The sequence below is a fragment of the Cynara cardunculus genome (assembly GCF_001531365.2).
Source record: "Cynara cardunculus var. scolymus isolate 2C chromosome LG 2, CcrdV1, whole genome shotgun sequence".
NCBI classification, from domain to species: Eukaryota; Viridiplantae; Streptophyta; class Magnoliopsida; order Asterales; family Asteraceae; genus Cynara; species Cynara cardunculus.
This window is the reverse complement of record NC_037529.1, coordinates 17,706,950-17,725,187: the sequence shown is the minus strand read 5'-3', so window position 1 is coordinate 17,725,187 and position 18,238 is coordinate 17,706,950.

Here is an 18,238-nt window from a genome sequence, read left to right as displayed (position 1 = left end):
TGTTCAAATAAAAGTAACCCAATACCTATTGTTTAAAGATTTTACAACTCGAATAAATATCAAATTACCTTCGATTACATTATTTCGTGTTAAGTTAGGTCAAACTAATCAGGCTTTTAATCACCCCTAATTGTTCATGCTCTAAATAATGTGAAACCTAAACATGCAAGGGTGTTTGTTTCTCTCTTATGGAAAGTACGGAGAAATTAAAGGTTGAAATTTTGACAAATAAATTTTGAAGAGTAATTGAGTAGCTTGAAATAGCAGGTAAAGTCAAAGTATGCAAACAACCATCATGAAAACAATAACGTTGCTGGAGAAAGTACAATAAAACAACGCATTTTTTAATAAAAAGTTTTGTTATATCCATCTCTATTTTCTACTCTTAAGGGGTCGTTTACTAAACGCTTATTTGGTAAGTGCTTACCAGATAAATTTCCTCATCGGATGAACATAACAAGGGTCAAGAATCTTATCGGGTAAGAGCAATGAAAATGATGAAGAGTCTTATCCGATTAGGTGAAGATGACAACTCTTACTCAGGTAAGCGCTTACCCGGTAAATTGTTGCATTCAATACGTTTTGATGTACTAAAATCTTAAGCATCAGAATAAATTATAGTGTTGACTCATATCGACAAACACTTACCGAGTAAACATTTAGGTAAACAACCCCTAAATGTAGACTTGTTCATACTTCACTTGAGTTTTTGGCTCTTAATTATTTTCTTAGGGTATCATATGAAACCTATGCTTCATGATGTTTATAACATTTATTATTTTATTAATTCATCTAAAAAAATATTTATCACACGTCTTTTACCTCTCCATTCCCCTTCTTGTCTACAAGAACTATTAGTTGCTATAAATGAACATTTATTCGTCTCTAAAAACAATTATTAGGCATCATGCATTGTTAGAGGTTTAAGTAGCCATGGGAATGGATTCCGATCCGTCGGGGACGGGGATTCCTCGTTAAATTGGGGATGGGCACATAGTCAGGATACTAATGTCAATATATTTTGGTACATGTGATTTTAAGTTTTTTTGGATTAAATTGAATTTTTTTTTTTTTTTAGGTTATTAGTTCTTATATGATGTTGTAGTTTTTTTTGTATTAAAATAAATTCATTTTGGTTTTAGGTTTATTGAAAATGTTTGAGATTTAAACATGTATAGTCTCTCACATATTTAATTTAAAATAACTTACATAAACGAAAAAAAAATCCCTGTTTCCTCGTTGGGGATGGGGATGGGGATGGGGATGTGATTATAATCCCCGGCGGGGATGGGATGGAGACAGGAATAGCGATAAGTATTCAGGGACGGGGATGAGGATGGGGATTGAGGTCCCCGCCCCCATCCCCACCCCATTCCCATGCTTAGATTTAAGGCATCATGTCCTTGAGATCATATGACCTTCGATAATCCCGTAAACAGCTTATACAATAGATGTAATACACGTTCCTAATAATTGATATACACAAATAATATATGAATATTTTAGTTTGTATTTTGGTTATTGAGTTTCTATTACGAATGAATCGTATGTACTAAAAGATAGATGTGTGGATACCTGATAGTATGAGTTTAATATTTGAGACTCGAGAACGTTGGTGACCACCCAATAAGCTTAACGAAGATGGGTTAGAAGTGGTGATTGTTAGCTTGTCTTTCGTGGTGCTCTTATGCTCATCACTTTACCAAGAGAAAACGTTATATTTGAGACTCAAGAACGTTCGTATAAAAGTGTTCTATAAAAACAAATCTCTAGTAGAAATATGTTTTTATTTAAAAGTGTCTTATAAAATATCTGATATCATATTACTTTTATTTATAAAATGTCTTCAAATTTTGTTAAGACATCCAAAAACGTCATATAAACTTATTGTTATACTTTTAAATGGAATGTTGTATCGTTTAGTCCTAACAACTAGAATAGTTTATAAACTTATTGTAATACTTTTAGATAGACATTTTATCATAAACTTAAGATGGTTTGATCTGTGATGTCATTGAACAGTAAACGACACCTAACAAAAAAAATCTCTTATTTTATTTGTTATACAGTAAAAATGATTCAGATAGATTTTAATAAGTTGACAAAATTGACTGATTTTTCAAAATTATACATTATTTTCATGAAATAAAAATATAACAGTGATTAGAAGCTTCTTTGTATAATATAATAAGAAAAAATTAAACCTTTATTTACTTAATCCTATCCTAATTTCTTTGGAGATAATGTAAATTAATCATATGGCATCCATAATTGGGGTCATTTGTGCAACCCTAAGACTCGTTATACGGGCTAGCATTAGCATCAATCATTATTTTTTATGCAAGTTAAACAACATTATATTAGCAAATTCACAACTATTGTAATAAATTGTTTTATAAGACTTATAAATTTATATAACAAAACTAAGAATACACAAGAACACTTTCATTTTATGAGAACGCGAAAACACTATTTTACTATAGTTAATCACATATGATACTATACTATATCATATATGATACATATGTGATACTAAATCAGAGACACATACGACATTACCACGACCTAGGTCATGGGTCCAGTTGCCCTTACACCACTAGTCCTCCGCATGTGTATTATAACATGTAATAAGGGTGTTCTTGATGTCATATTATAATCTATTACATGTGATACTGAATCAGAGACACATACAACCTTTGATGCGACCTAGGTCACAAGACACATCATCTGCACACCACCAGGTCCCCTCACATGTGATAAGGGTGTTCTTGTGTTTTAGAAAATGGAGGTGTTCTCATTTGAACCTCCACTCACACACACACACACACACACACACACATATATATATATATATATAGTTTGACAATACTTTTCAAGCTTTTATCAAGTCGAAATGAGGACAGGTCAAAGCTGAACTTTTTTTCCAAAAAAAGAAAGATCAATTTTGTGCATTTAGTGGTCATGGGCATGTTTCTTGCTTTAACACATTGTTTTTTGGCCAAGTCGAGGCTGAGCCTCGATCCCAATCTCATTCGGTTCCTCTCTAGCACCAACAACTATGCTTTTGAAGTATAATTATCATTGTTTTTACTAATGTGCGTATTATTATTCAGTCTTTGGTCTCTTAGTACTTGTTGTAACTGGTTTCCACACCTAATTTGTTTTCTCAACAACCTTTTGTATCTCGTACATCTTAGATCGCACTCCATTTTCAACGGTTTCCAATTTCATTACTTTTGTTATGCCATCAGTTTCACTTTAGTTTGAGTTTGCTTATGCTAAAAGCCCAATTTTCGCTAATCATCATTTTTCTTCCACATGTACTTTCACTACCGAAAGATCTTTTTTCTATTTTCAGCACTTTTGGGTTTTCTACATCATTGATGAGGTTTGTGATGTTGGTAATATTTATGTCTCGAGCATTGGTCTAGTTCTAATTTTACGAGACATTGATGGGGTTTTAGTTAAGTTATACTATGAGTTAGGAGGTGTGCAATGTATCATTATATCATCTAACTTAAATTTAAGATTGCCATAAAGTGGAGGTCAAGGGGTAGCGTCCCCTTACAAGGTCAAGGGGTTGCGCCCCTTGCGAGGTCAGATATGTACTAAGCAAAGCTAAGAAAACAAGGTTTAGAAAGTTAACTTTGAAGTTTAGAGAGTTAAGTCTGGTTCATAAGGCAAACCTTCACTTCAAAAGGCGAGAATTTAGGGTTCTTCGATTGTCTTTCAATAAGTTGTATATGGGTTAAGCTGTCTATATGGATTAATCTGTTTGCATGATTTATGAAAAATTGATGTCGGTTTTTGGGCTGAATAAACAGTCAAACTGTCAAAAATGACTATTTTACCTTTTAGTCTACGTTAAACCTTGATAAAAACAACCACTTAATAAATATGCTAAATAATATTGAATGATAAGAATATCAATTTAAACGAAATAACTTGATCTAACATAATCATATGAATTGAATGATATTGCTAACTATAAGATTATTAGTAGTTTTAATAAATTTAAATTAAATTTAAATAGTATAATTATAATTGTTAAAAAAAATATGTAAATGAAAAAAGAAAGGGGATTTGGCAATAAATAAATATTTGTTAAGGGAGGCCATGGATGGAATATGATGGCTTAACGGATACAACCCCCCTCGAATGGTTAACGAATAAGTCATCATCTGGATCATTAAGCCATAATCGAACAATCTTGTATGGCTTATCGAATAAGCTACACGTCTCATACAACCATTAAGTTTTATCTAAAGCAATTGGTAGTTATTTGATAACTATTCTTATAGCCAAATAATCACATAACACCTAAAATAATTGTCACCTATATAAGTGGTTTTGGATCTCATTTGTATATACGAAAAATATAATAGAATTCGTGTGTTTTACGCTCAAGTTTACCTAAAATCTAGAGTGTAAATTTGGATTATCTCCAAGTGAATTTTGTGAGACCCGAGATTGAAATAGGGATGTAATATACTTACTAAAAGCGATTCCCTACATGGTCCAGTTTTCAATCGAAGTTTTTTCATCAATACATCAATTCCTTGAACCCATATTCGAACAAGTGAGTGTTATTAAATATGATGTTAATGGAACATGAGTCCTAGGACTCAACTTTTATTCAGTTGTTGGTAGTCAGCAGTTTTCAAGTGTTAAACTTTGATTAGGTTTGGGTTGATGGTTTTTCGAATGCACCATTCATTCATTCATATGGTTTAGGCCTATCGCCATTGTATCCTAAAACCGAGAAAGCCCTTCCTATGAGAAGTTGGCGTGGTCACAAGAGCTTTTGCACCCAATGAAAACTGAACATGAGAATAAGAGAAATTACCTTTTTATTGGATTTCGGTGATTGCTATAAAGCTAAACCCTTGTGATATGGTTGGTGGTTCACGATAGATAGCTACAAGACGTAGTTGGTAGTTGGTCATTAAAAATTTATTGTGGTATTGGAAATAGATGTCTGTTTATGTCAAAAATTACACAAGGATAATTTAAGGTTTGGATTGTGGAGCTAATCAACTACGTATACAACTTTCGAAATAAAAAAGACAAATCGGGAGAAAAGTAAACGAGACAAGAGATTCAGTGACGCGGAAAATCGCATCGAGGGTAAAAACCGTGGACGATAATAAGTATCGTCAGAGCACTACGAACGTCAAACATGGACGTCATTCTTAATAACAACAATTACAATGGTAAGTTGTGGATAAACACGACGTGACGTGCGTAAATTTAAGAAAATAACAACAAATTTTTCAAGTGCATATATCAGATAGTTCCCCACGGTTGTATCTTTGTTCATGTGGTTGCATATGATCAAATTAGATTGGATGTCCTTTGCTCGAGTGTGCTTGCTCCTTTTATAGGTGATTTGAGCAACGATTAGTAACAATTGTCCTTAAATGGTCTTTAAAATAATAACGGTTGTGCTTTAATGATGCCTTTTGAATGCCGGTCGTCGCTTACTCCATGTGTATTACCGGTCGTCAAAGATAAATAAATGTTAGTAGCACGTTTTAACTTGTCGCTATCTCAATCACTGAATTCAATTTCCATTTCTTTTGGTTGTACGGGTGCTGAGGAGGTTCTAGATAAAGTGAAAGCGACCTGGAGGGTGCTAAACTTCCATTTCAAAAGTATTAGGACAATGGATCCTGCAAGGAAATAAGCGCACATTTGCACCACTAGAAGCTTTAAGAAATTAGCATGAAGTAGGATGGGAGGAAGATAAGCTAACATCAAGGTCAATCGAAGAAGATAATGTATCTAAGGTTTCGACGGTCATTGATTGTGTGTCGCAGTAATTCCTATCGTCGTAGATATCGACGATCAATTGATGATAAAGGTCTTGTAATTTATATTTTATTTTCCACGTCGGTCGAGGTTACAGTTTTTTACCCAAACTATGTCTACCTTTTAACTTACAATTTCAAATTTTGTTACAATTTGATTACATTCAAAGTTTAAATCTGGTATCAACTAAGAGGCCGTTTACTAAACGCTTATCCGGTAAGTGCTTATTGGATAATTTTCTTTACCGGATGAACATGACAAGGGTGAAAAACTTTACCCGGTAAGAGCAATGATAAAGATGAAGAGTCTTACTCGGTAAGTGAAGGTGACGACTATTACTCGGGTAAGCGCTTACCGGATAAATTGTTGAATACAATATCATTTTGATGTACTACAATCTTACCCGGTAAAATAAATTACAGCGTTGACTCATAACAGTAAGCACCTACCGGATAAACATTTAGGTAAACGGCCCCCTAAGTGTCGGTTTTCAATTTAACTTTTTATTTTAACTAAATTGACGTGTCATGAAACACAATAATTAGTTTTGTGACGAAATAATAAACTAAAAAAAAATCAAATTTATTAATTTTAAAATGGAAATAAACATGGGGAATATATGAATAATGAAGGGTAGCTTACTTTTGTGGCACGACCGTCAGGAAGGGGATGGCTCGTGTTTGCTTGTCCCATAAAGACTTGGACACCGCCCACGCCCACCCCCGACATTTTCTATGACCATTTCATTTTTATTAGTTGGCATATGTTTCCATTACTTTCGGTCTCATTTTTTGTTATTTAATTATTACAAATATTTATATTTTCTATTATTACATCACTCTTTCTTTTGTGAGACCACTTTTTAACACTTGAAACTTCATAGGAAAACATTGTGAATTTCTATGAAGATTTAGATTTTTTTTACTTTCATAATGTTTTGCAATGATGTTTCAAGTGTAAAAATGTGATCTCACAAAAACAACCTGGTTTCACGTGAACCCAACTCTATATTACTATATTATTTTATCTTCCTATTTTAGATACATCAATTATTTGATCTCCCTTTTTCTTTTTTAGATGATTTTTTTTGTGACGTTTGAAATGTTATATCGCACTACTCCCACTTATACCCCTCACGTGTGCATTATAGGGAAAAAAGGAATATAACCAATTATAGTACAGGTAGTTTATATTATTCATAAAGTAAAACGTTTTCAATTTTATACTGGTCTTTGTATTTATTTCCGTCAAGTCTCTATTATCAGGCCAAATCGAAATGAAAAACAGTATGCCAAAATGTTTAAAGTTCCAAAAGGGGTCAGAGAGAAGGGACGACCACGAGGGGGCAATGTGGTAGTGGGGCGATGACGGCTAAAGAGAAAATGATGATATGAGGGACAATGTCTGATGAGGAGCGCATGGTGGTGGAGACCGCGACGAAAGGGTGGTTGCTAGAAAATGAAGAATCGTGTCAATTTTAAAGCCAAGTGAATTGCCTTTGTTTTTTGTATTACAGTATGATTAACTGAATTGAAAATTTCAGTTTTAATTTAACTGTATGATTTTAGAGTCTAATGATCAATTGAATAACTAAAAATCCACTCATCCAATAACTTATTGCTTTAGTCAACAAATAGTTTCTTATGAACCACAAGGGTAGTGTCTGATTGGTTTGAGCTTGTCTCCAAAGGTCAAAAGTACCTGGAGATCCCAGGTTCAAATCCAAAGAGGAATAAAAATCCCCTTGTGGCCACGAAGGTTCAAATGCAGTGATTCCGGGCTATCTGCAAAGCAAGTAGTCGCCCTGGGATTAGTCGGCTCGCATAGCGGGTTGTATATCCAGGTTAATAAAAAAAATAGTTTCTTATGGATTTTTGGCGGAAATCAAGTATTTTTCTTAAGTTTATAACCAACAATCTATTCATTTGCCTTTACCTACTTATATTCATACAGTTTTATTTACCTTCGCATATACATTTGTCTCATACCAGTTCAAAAATATATGTATCATCATGACTGCAGTCTTAATAGATTCTTTCATGTGAAAGTGATCGAAGGTATGTGAAAGTAAGTAAAGGTAGATAAACATTCAGTCTTCCTCACACCCATGCCACTAAATTTTCATTTCATTTACAAAAATGCAATCTCGTTTTTGTAGCCATCAGATAAAAGAACTCATCTGAAGTGTTGGTCTCGAATGGGATTGTAGACTTAGCAACAAGTCCTTGCAGAATGGGGTGATTGAATACAAATACAAAAATTATAACTTTAATTTTTTTATTCACATAAAATCAGAGAACATCAAGATTGTTGTGAATGCTGATAAGAAACACATAACCTAAACAGTTTAATTACTTGATTGACAAATTGTTTCACTAAGATGTAACAAGAACACTCACATAAGAACATTCTTGAAGATTTAAGATGAATGCTAACAAAATCTTCTTTCCAATTTTGCTTGAGAGAGAAATTGCATGCAGAAATCTTGAAAGTACACATTGCATAGGAGACGTACTATGTCTTTCAATTACAAGTCATTCATTTAATGGATGCCACCATCTTTGGACACTTTTCCTCTCAAGATAAGATGACCAGAGTTGATCTAACCACAACTGTAATATCATTTTCAGCGTACACTCAGTTGTCGCACTATACCAATGTCCTTTGTCTATGTGATTAACAATAAATGTATACACGAGCAAACATAGTTTTACCAACACATTCAGAAAAATGTCTACATCAAAAGGACAATGGTTGTTGAAAGATGGTGAGTGAAAACTTGATCGATAAGTCTTCATAAATTGGGGTCAACATGAAAATTATTTGTTAGTCTTCATTTACTAGTCTTCACATTGTTCAGCTTTGACGGCTTCCTACCTTCTTTTGGGTTTATCTTTGATTCACTAAACGAGTTAGCCTTATACCATAATGAAATAAAAAATATAGGATAGCGTACCAATGGATTTGATCATTGAACATCGATTATGTAATAACCCATTCTAACCCTACTGGGTTAAAAGTAAATGGAATAACTATGTAAATTTTATAACAAAATAGTCACAGTTATATACAATCAAACGTTAAGGTACATATAGATACAATCTAAAAGTAACTATATAAAAGTGAGGTGTATGCTAAGTTAGCCTCTAAAAGTTCACTCCTGGTCTCTCAACCCAGATAATCTTCTAGCCTGTCTCTAGAACCTACCACAGATTAACAAACGTGGTTGAGCAATAACTCAATGAACATATCAACAATAAACAATGTAGGATTAGAACAAATTATACCTATAACCACGAAACGATACAAAAATCAATCAAATATCATAAAGATATAACAAAGGGGTTCAAGTAATCACCCATTTCATGTTTCGTGTTATTCAAGTTCACATAAATCACTCAATTTGTTGTTCTCAAATAATGTACGGTCTTATAGGCATAAGTGAGAACTAGCAATGTTGGCATGACACCAACTAGCCCTTAACTAATATTTAAGCATTCCTAATTCTGTTTCGCTCCTAGGATATCCATCCGTGCCCATGGTCGGAATAGGAAATCCTTCTCATGTTCCATGAATCCAATTTGCATCATGTAGCCCATGTCGGATTAACCGTATTCTAGAATTATACAAGTAAGGAAAATTTTTGTTGAGACATCAAGTCATCATGCCCCTTATGCCCTGGGCGACACACATGTTATCACTATGCTATTAGGTATTTTGATTTAAGTGAATTCAAGTTTTCCCATTATTTCATATATGTAATAGTGCAAAAACGAGTAAAATTCTCAGCAGTACAAGTCAATGGAATGACTCCCTTATTGAACAGGGTTCTATGGTCGGTCCATGACCCCAAGGATGTTGAACGTACTTTACATGTATACACGAGAATTCCATAGTGAATATAGCCATCATTCAAGCATCACAAGGTTGGTGCCCCTAATGAAGTGTATGGGTAAAGAATCACAACCAATGTAATCTAACTGAATCATAAAAATAGATCAACAATCAATAAACAAATCAGTATGGCTTAATTCGATCATCTCTTGGTCCTTTAGACTGAGGAAACAAAATGTTTGCAACATATTCCATTTGCGCCTCATCATTCAGAGTAAAACTCAAGAACTGGGCCAACGGTCCCTGTTAGGGGAGTAGATTTTGGAACACTCTTAGGTCGTGCTCAACTAATAGGACATCAAATGGAATCAACAAAGAAACAACACAATGAATGTGATAACCGAGTTATTTGGTTATAAAGTTTGGGGTTGTTTTTGAAAATTGATGGTAAGAGGAGGGGGTAGTTTTAATTATGTGTTTAAATTCTTTTTAAAGTTACCCATCGCCTCATAGTTTTATGTACATGATATTATGAGATAATCCTTTTATCTCATTAGGATTGTGGGGAAAAGAAGGAAAAAGCAAAGTGAATTTCCTAGGTATTATTTTGAGCCATGAAATTTGAAGCAATTAAAGAAGGAAAGAAAAAAAGTCAATTTTTGTGATTAATTTCTTGGATAATTGTTATTGTTTATCATTATATCTTCATCTCATTGTGATAAGGTGGGTTTATTTTTACAAATTTTCCTTATTTGGTAACTAGAATTAGAACCATATGGTTCTTTATATGGAGATGATTATAAAACTATTTTTGGATGTTATAATTGGCATAATTGTGGGATTTTGATATGTTATATCTTGGGAATGGATAAGGGTGGCATATCAAAGAGATGTGTATACTAGGATAAGGGTGGCATATCAAGGAGAGGTGTATATCAGGATAAGGATGTCATAATCATTGAGATATAAAATTTGGGTTTTTAATCAAAGTGTTTTTCTGTTATCGCATCCTTATGATGCGATGACTTGGAGTTGTCGCATATATGTGATGCGATGACTTAAAGTTATCGCATCCTATTGATGCGATGAAAAGTGGTTATCGCATCCTTGTGATGCGAGGAGTATGTTTGTCGCATCCTTGTGATGCGAGGAGTATGTTTGTCGCATCCTTGTGATGCGACAAGTTAACTTATTCCACCTGTGTGATACGATAAGTTGCGTTTATTGCACCCGTGTGATGCGATGAGATGAGGTCCTCGCACCAGTGTGTTGCGAGGAAATGGGGTTGTCTCACTCATGTGACGCAAGGAAATTATGTTTTCATCTATATGATGCGATGAGTTTTTATCAAAATGTGTTAAATGAGTTATTTGGTTGTTTGATGTGATAACTGGATTATGTCTCATCATTTTGATGCGACAAAAGATGTTTGTTTTATTAAAGTGTTGTTTATTTGTTATTATTACAAATATGAGTTTATATATGTATTTGGTGATTATTCACCCTATAATAGCCAGCAAATAGATTTCTCACTATACCTCAAGGTCTAACCTTCATTTTGGTGTTTTAAAAATGTGCATTATAGGTCAGGCTCAACTAGAGGATAAGGGGAAAGGGAAATTTTGAAGAATTATGTTTGCCTGCTTGGGATGTTAGGATAACATGTTATCTTTTGAATTTGGAATACTTGTTATATATACAAGTTTTGTATAGAGATTTTGTAGAAAAATCTGGTAGCTACTTTGTAAGGTAACTTTTGTAATTAGTGGGACCAGTTGTGTAAATTATATTTCTTGATATATGAAAATATATGTTATTATGCAAATGTGAACTTGCGATGTTACAATGAAAATCCAAAAATCAATATCATTGAGGTCCTTTCATACCTCAAGTTTACCATTATGTAAATTAATTTTGAATGGAATGACCCTTAACAATAGGTCACTCCCATTTCAAGTTAATAAGAGATCTGTACCTTTTTATAGCGAAGATAGTCAAATCTCGACGCCCAAATACCTTTGTTTTCCAACCCTTGCTAGTCGGATTTCCTATCACACATAATATATACTTAAAAGTATACCATGATTACCTATGTTTGTTTAATCCCTTTATCCTATTTGTATCCTAATTTTAGCTTAATTTAGCTTTATTTGCATTCCAATAAGCTTATAATCCAATGCTACTGTTGGTAAGGGGATGATATGGGTCAAACAAACAAGATCGTCCCCTACACAATTCAGCTTCTTCCCATCTTAGTTTTTGGCACATACTTAGAGTTGAATTTGGTGTTATTGAATAAAAGTTGAAAATATACTTTTAGGATTCCTTTCGCACCTGATTAATAATGATTGAAGGTACGACCGATTATGTACGAATTCTATAATAACAGTGTGCAATTCACTACAATGACAACAACTACTGTAATTCGGTACTTTGACACACTTAAGGGAATAATTATCTTTTAGACTCTTCATAACAGTTGTAGAAGACACATGAGCTTTTTAACGGTGTATCATACACCTCAGTTGGATCAACAGTTAATTTTATACACATTTTAAACCACCAACAACAATTTAACTCCTTCCAACTGCTCCAAACTTAACTATTTTAACATACCAACACTAGCAAATTAGAGTATCTTTGTTTTGGTTTAACAAACTTTAACATCATGTAATCCAAAACTCACTTGAATACTAGGTTATCAAACATCTAACTTCAAAGTTCTACACAATTCTTACCTCAAAGATGATTACAACCTATTCAATGTGATTCCTTCAATCCCTTCCAAAACCAACACCTAACAACATAGATACACATACACACATATACATATATATATATACACATACTTAGTATGTATTCTAATAAAATAACCTAGATTTCAAGATTACAAGTTTACCCAATGGTTTACCTTCAACATTTAGCTTCAAAGCTTCAAGATTTCTTCATTTCAACAATATTGTAGCCCTGATTTCATGGTAGATGTGTTTCTAGGGTTTTTTTTTATCGTTGGAGAAGAAAATAAAAGGTTGATAATTGATTAACTTCAAAATTGGCTTTTATATTTTTAATTTTTCACTTTTAGTCCCTCAAGTTTCCTGAATTGCATATTTACAATGTTTAGAGAATTTTTTTTTTTTCACATTTTGGTCTAACTCCAGTTTCACTTATGTTCAACTCCTCTTATAGCCATGTTTGACAAGGTTAGTCCAAGTTCAAGTCCATATGCTATATGTATAAGCATACAAAGCAAAGATTAACTCCAAACACTAACTTTTCTTGTAAAGTTTGTTGTAAAAGTATGACTATTATATCCCTCCTTAAAATAAGATTTCGTCCTTGAAATCTATGATAAAGTTAGAAGACTTACAACTTTTGTAGAAATTTGGATACTCTCTTTTGAACGATTCTTCTTATTCCCACGTCGCTTCTCGGTAATCCTGATTCTTCCAAAGGATTTTGATATATGGAATCAATCGGTTTCACAGTTTCTTCGACATTCATGCGATTATCCGTTTAGGTTCTTCTTTATAAGAAAGAATTGAATTAATTTGATCTAAGGGGTAGTTGATTACATGTTATGGATGATAATTATACCAACGTAACAAAGAAACATGGAAAACGTTGTGAATGTGAAGCATCTATTAGAGGTAAGGCAAGACGATAAACAACTTTGCCCACTCTTTCCAAAATTTCAAACAAAAAACCCACATAGCAAGAGCTCAACTTGCCTTTACTAAACAACTTTCGCATACCATGGATCAGAGAGACTTTAATAAAGATACAAGATGGAACTCTAAAGGTCGTCGGTGTTTGTCGGCATAACTTTTCTGTCAGGACTAGGTCTCCCGCATTTTCTATTTTGCCAACTTAATCTTATCTATAGTGATCTGAACTTATTCGGGACCCTCAATCTTCCTTTCACCAACTTTATTCAAACATATTGGAGCCCTATAAATGGGGCCATTCCTATCGAAGATTGATGATTGTTGTTATACGTAAATTCTACCAAAAATAAATACTTATCCCAATTTCCAGACCACTCTAAAGTACAAGTGCATAAAATATCTTCCAAAGTTTGAATAGTCCTATCAGATTAATCGACATTCTATGGATGATATGCGATGCTTATATTCAATCGGGTTCCCCAGCATTTTGAAGTCCGATCTAAAAGCATGAAGTGAATCTTGGATCTCTATAAGAAACAATAGAAACAGGAGCACAATGTAGTCGAACAATTTCACGGTTAAAGAGATCGATGAGTTTATTCATAAAATCTATTTTTTTGATAGGGAGAAAATGTGCTAATTTTGTAAGTCGATCAACAACAACCTGTATCTCAATAGTCTTTTTTAGCTTACGACGGAGGAATGTTGTGGTGGAGTGTGCCACCTTATTTATTTAATTGGGTCTGCCCCTAGTTTAAGATGGTCTACTTCCGCATACCAAAAACCTTTTCACCTTTTTCCCTCACCAGCCTCAGATACCTCATCATGTTTTATAGATATCTGGCATTCTCAATTAGAACATTTATTTTGATAGATTTAAACTTCTTGTCTCATTTGTTATTTTGAGTTATGTTAAACTGAAAGATTATCTTGATTGTTATGTCAACTTGGAAAGCAACATGCATTATCTTTTAATAGATATAATACCACTTATGTTGCACCTTTTGACTTGATTCATTTTGAAATATGGGGTCCTTGACTTCATGCTACCATGGGAGGGTCCAAATACTTTGTCACATTCTTGGTTGACCATTCTCGTTTTACCTAGATATATCTTATAAAAAACAGGCCCAAACTACCTCAACTATATATATGAACTTTGTAGGACTCCAAACCCAATTTGTCAAATAGATAAAAAAAAAATATTTCCTGTAGATAATGCCATGGAGTACAAAGCACGCTACTTTCTTGAGTTCTTCCGACACCAAGGTACCATATCTCGATACACTTGCTCTGATACATCTCAACAAAATGGAAGGGCAAAACGAAAACACTACCATATATTAGACACTATTTGCACCTTGTTGATCTAAACTTAGTGCGCTAAACGTTTCTGGGGTGAGGCTTATCTCTATTAATCGACATCCCACACCTCTCTACACAATAAGCCTACATATGAAATTTTGTATGGTTTGCCTCCTTCTTATGATCTCTTCAAACCCTAGGGGTGTGCTTCCTTTAAGTTACTTTGACCTCATGAACATACCAAACTTCAACCTCATTCTCGTCTATGTTGTTTATTGGGATATGGTACTTAACACAAAAGAAATCGGTGATGTGATCTCATCTCTAAACGTCTCTTATATCTTGTCATGTTGTGTATTAGGAACACTAGATGTTTTCTTCCAACTTAACATTTCAGTCTCAAACCGAGTCTCCATCTATTTTCTTCCTTGATACCTCTACCCAGTTATTTACAATGTCATCGTCACTCCAACCCCACACCTAGAGAATGAAACCATTCTGATTTCTCAGTCTTTTTCTTATCAACCATCAATCTTAGACACCAAACCACTCTTCAAACGACTCCTCTATGCTTTCTCCTTGCTAATCATCACTTGACAAACCTAATGACTCTTTTCCAACATCTACATCCGATCCTTCCTCAATGGACCTTCCTGAAAAATCTGTTTTTCCTGATAATCCTACTATCGATCGACCTACTGACAATCGTAGATTCACTTAGTTAAGAAACATACCTTCCCACCATCATATTTATCAATATAATTCCAACTTATTCTCTACGCATTCCTTGTCCTCGTACAAAAAAGGATCCACTAACCCACTTTGGCATAAATCCATGTCTGAAGAATTACATGCTCTCAATAAGGCTTAAACATGGGAAAGTGTACCTCTTCCATCTAGAAAAGCCATCATCGATTCTAAAAGGGTTCTCAATGTCAAAACAAGGTCAGATAGTTCAGTTGACTGCTACAAAGCCATGTTAGTAGCTAAATGGTTAAAATAGGAATAAGGAGACTTTAGCTCTAGTTCCACAGAGTCCCAACAATTTGTAGCCTTCTTGTCATTACAGTTGTATGCAAATGGCAGCTCTATCAGATGGATGTTACGAATGCATTTCTTAATGGTGATTGCTCTGAGGACATTTATATGAAACGTTATCATGAGATGCCTCATCCATCCCATCATACTTGTCATTTACAGAAGGCTCTCTAGGATCAAAGGGTGCTCATGAGTTGGTTTGATCGGGTTAAATGCATTTGAATAACCCAACCTAATGTTTGCGATTCAAAAAATCTCAATCCAACCCAATCCAAACCAAAGTGCAACCCAACCCAACCCAACCGAAACCATACAGGTTATGGGAATAGTCGAGTTGATACTTTGGTACATCAAAATATTCTCCTAACCTTTAATATCTTGTTTTCTCTACTCATAATTCTTTTTTCATCATCAATTATTTAGTACCATTTATCCATTCTTCTCAAATCTTAAGTATATCACATTCAACTATTTTTCTCAATTTTCATATCTATGTTCATATTTACTATATATATATATATATATATATATATATATATATATACAAAGGAGTATGTAGAGACAAAGAATAGATTGAACATATATGTATATAAAGAGTGTATGTGATAGTGTAATTGTCTAATGTACATATTAATAGGGACTTAACAATCATATTAAATATAAGAAATAAAACAATATCGGGTTCATCGGGTTGGGTTGGGTTGGGTTGGGTTCAAATGAATGTAACTCAATGTCAATCAAATACCTACGGTTTAAAGATTTTACAGCTCGATTAGACATCAAGTTGCTTTAGGTTGGGTTGGTCAGGTTGTTTAGATTTTTGAGCACCCCTACTAAGGTCTTAAATAGGTACCTAGAGCCTGTTTGAAATATTCAACACAACTAGAAGGGTACTCGTGCAATGCATCGAGACACATTTTCATTTCAAAGTTTCTTTTTATTTTTTATCCATGTCAATATAATACGATTTTATGTGTTTTTGAGAAAACAATAATGTTTTTATTTTTTAATAAAATATAAATTTGAAAATATCATATAAAATTTGTAAAAAAATATATCAATATTAGTATCAAATTAACTATTTAAAAGTTTTTGTTTGTGTATTTTTTTAATTCAAAATTTTTATTATAATTTAATTTAACGTAACGAAATAACTTAATTTAGGTTTAATAACATATTTTTTTATAAAGATAATAATTAAGTATTCTGTTAGAACTCAATAATTATTCTAATTATATTTTTAGATCTTTTATATTTTAAAATGAAATGTTTATCCTCTATTTGATTATGTTTATCCACAGTTAGTTACACGATTTCAAACATAAAACTTTAATAAGTTGTACTTATGCATTATTTACTTGTAATCTTGAATTTTAAGTAATATGCATCAATAAACAGTACTTTATGCATAAAAAATGGTTTTTTAAGAGTTTTTGTCAAATGCTTTATAATATAGTATAGATTATCCAATCATTGGGTTTTACCGCCAGCAATTGCAGTTCATCTCTTTACCCAAACCACTGATGTTGGTGTCATTCTTATCCTTTTGTATGTTGATGATATGATCATCACATGCAATGATGTACATGGCATTATTTAGTTGAAGAAGTCTCTTAATCAACACTTTGAAATGAAGAACTTGGGGTTACTCTATTATTTTCTAGGTCTTGAGGTACTTACATATAATAATGGTATTTATCTATATCAATCCAAATACGCTTCAGATCTTATCTTTCAAGCTGGTATTGTTGACGGTAAAGTTGCATTTAAACCAGTAGAACCTAAATTTTGACGGTAAAGTGATGGGCCTCTTCTTCCTGATCCTACATGCAATAGTCAACTTGTGGATTCCTTGGTATATTTGATGGCCACTCGTCTAGATCTCGTATTTTTTGTTCATGCTGTTAGTTAATTCATGGCTTCTCCTTGAATGTCTCACTATGCTGCATTTTTACAGATCTTGTAATATATTAAAGGTTGTAACATCCAATTTCTAATATGCCCAATTATTTTCTTAGTATATTTAATTATTGGGTTAAAGAGAACTTATGATTTAGTAGGAGTTTGGGTCTAAAGTTTTAGAATTATATTTCTTAAGAATATATTAGAGGATTTGGAAAATATTACGTCAAATAGATACGTAAAAAGGATTTTTTTAGGAGATCTTTTCTGCAATATTTTTGTTGAATGTTATAGATTATCTCTTTATGAACATGTAGGCGAAAATCTCATAGAAAACGGAGATTCGAGCGAAAAGTTATGAATATTTTAAGTGTTGATAGTCAAAATGGATACCTAGCCGGGCCAACCCGGCCCAATTGGAGTTTTAGCATTATAAATTGGATTTTTGACCCATTTTTCATGTCATCTAAGTCCAGAACTCACACACATATTAGAGGTGCGATTTTCACACACAGAGGCTCGATTCAACTCAAATCAAAGAAGAACTACAAGATCTTTGAAGGATTTGATCATCAAGTAAGGTATAATCCATTCTTTGCACTTGTTCTTAGTTGACATTCTTGTTATATGGATTGGATGTTGAGTTAGAGTTAGGGTTTCATATGGGTTTGATCTTAAGT